The following is a 2,767-nucleotide window of genomic DNA, read 5'->3' as shown; positions in this document are numbered from 1 at the left end:
TCTCAGAGCTGTATTCAGTATACATACTTAGATAATAAATGTACTTTGAATCTCTTGCACCTCGCATAATCAATTACCCAAAGCCTTATGTTTTGAAGGAATCACTGCCTAATAGTAATTGACAGCAACAACTGACCTGCTCAGCTCTGAGTTTGATTTGTGACTCCACAGGCAATATAGCTCGATGAAGACCTTCATGATAATCTTCTATTGCTCAGTTGGTGAATTTGAGGTTGACCTGCTCAGCTTTGAGTCTGATCGGTGTCTCCAGAGGTAATGTAGCTCAATGTAGCCCTTCATAGTAATGCTCTGTTACTCTGTTAGTGAATTTGAGGTTTGTGAAATGGTCACTATTTGCCTTCCTCCATTTTCCATCTGCCCTTGTTTTACTTCATTTTCATCACATTTTCTTCTTGTCCAAAGTTAGAACCTATTAGGTTACCAATGACTGAAAAAGACCAGTTTCTGAACAGGCAAGTGAAACTCATAAGACTATAAGACATCAGTCATTCAACCCAACAAATCTGCTCCATGACTGATTTATTCCTCTCTCAACCCCATTCTCCTGTTTTCTCCCTGTAACCTTTCAGGCCCTGATTTATCAAAAATCTATCAGCCTTTGTTTTAACTACCCCCAGTGACTTGGCCTCTACACCTCTCTGTGGCAACGAATTCCACATATTCAACAGCCTCTGGCTAAAGAAATTCCTTCTCACTTCCATTCTAAATAGATGTTGCTCTATTTTGAGGCTGTTTCCTCTGATCCTAGACTTCTCAACCATAGGAAACATCGTCTCCATATCCACTCGATCTAGGCTTTCCAATAGTTATTCCGTATCAGTAAATTAGTAATTCAGTAATTCAGTATCAGATATTCGCACAGTGCTTTACAAGAGCCCTTATTTTATTGCTAAGAACAGGAATTGACTCTTGAAAAACTCAGATGTTAACCACAAACCAATGATGATAAACGAGCAGTCAATCTATGTGGTCTCTTTAAGTAGAGGTTATATTGGAATATCAGATGCCTGTTAGGACTATTGTAGATTTTCCTAAACAAAATGGCAGAGGTGTTTTACATTTAAGGGAAATTGTAACAATTCTTTATTCTCAACCAAACACAGAATATAAAGCACAGTAAAAAAACTTCACGTTATTACATTATCACACCAGACCAGCCTTGTATAGTAACCCCAACTCAATGTTGATGATTGTGAATTATGCACATTTCCACCAATTACATTCACTGCAACAGCACTATGTGTGGATCTGCTCAATAGTGGGGAGGGCAATGGTGTGCTATGCCATTAAGCTTTGGTCTTGAAAGCAGCTGCAAGCATATTTCAGTTGTTATGAAATTTGTTCCTTAACTTTTAGTTGCAAGAGCAGTTGTTCTTGCATTCCTGTCATCGGAGCAGAGTTAATGGATAAACTTATAAGCCTCACAAATATTGAGAACATGAGATGAAGCATCCTTGAATGTGAGTCTACAGGTTGTGGGAACATTTCAATGATGGGGTGAGTGAAGTTGAGTGAAGTTATGTCCTCTGGTTCGAGAGCCTGAATGTTGAGGGGTAATACTGTTCCTGAACCTGGTGGTGTGAATCCTGAGGCTCCAGTACCTTCTTTATGATCACAGCAGCAAAGGCTCTAAGTGAGGGAGATTGCAATGGGATTAGGGAAGAATTGGCTGGCGCAGATGGAAAACACAAGCCATATGGTGGAAGAGTTGAGGAGCAGTGGAAAATTTTTCCATGGTGTTGATCAAAAATGTATTCTAATTAAATGCAGGGACAAAAAGGGTGAGGAGAGCCAGTCCTGGATAATTATGGAAATCAAAGAATGCATAAAACTGTAAGTTCATGAATACAAAGTTACCAAGAGGAATGGGAAAATGGAAAATTGGGAAAACCTGATAAACCAACAAGAACAAATATGCAAGCATTAAGAAAAGGAAAAAGAGATTATGAATGTGAACTAAACAAAATATAAAAACAGATTGTAAAAATGTTTATAATTATACAGTATAAAGTGGTAAAGTTTGGCTAAAATGAACATCACTCCCTTAGGAGATGAGAAGAGGGAATTAATATTGGGTAACGTGGAAATAACTGAGAGCGTGAATGTATACTTCTTGTCGGTCTTGTCAGTGGAGGACATGCTGTGAATGCGATGAGAGGTGAGGACCTGAATACAATTGTTATCCCTAAAGAGGTAGGCATGAGAAAACTAATGGGCTTAAAGCAGACAAGTCCTCCGGTAGTGATGTGATGTCTCCCAGAATACTGAAAGAAATGTCAGAAGTTATGTAGATGCACTTGTGATAATTCACCAAAATTCATAGAATTCAGGGCAGATCCTAGTGGACTGGAAGACAGTGAATGTCACAGCACTGTTTCAAAAAGGATGTAGGGAAAAGATGGCTAATTATAGGCCAGTTAGCTTCATGACTGTAGTCAGGAAAATGCTTGAAGCTATCATTAAGGAAGAAATAGCAAGATATCTGGATAGAAGTGGTTGCATCAGGCAGACACAGGATGGATTCATGAAGGACAGGACCTGTTTGACAAACATACTGCAGTTCTTTGAGAATGTAATAAGTAGAATGGATAGAAGGGAACTGGTGGATGCTATGTACTTGGATTTCAAGGCAGCATTCAATAAGATGATACATAAAAGGCTTTTCCATAAAATAAGGATGCATGGAGTTGGAGGTAATGTATTAGCATGTTGAGAGGATTGGTTAACAAATTAAAGATAGGTGTTT

Source organism: Hemitrygon akajei, chromosome 14 (genome assembly GCF_048418815.1).
Source record: "Hemitrygon akajei chromosome 14, sHemAka1.3, whole genome shotgun sequence".
NCBI classification, from domain to species: domain Eukaryota; kingdom Metazoa; phylum Chordata; class Chondrichthyes; order Myliobatiformes; family Dasyatidae; genus Hemitrygon; species Hemitrygon akajei.
Note: the sequence above shows the minus strand (reverse complement) of the source record.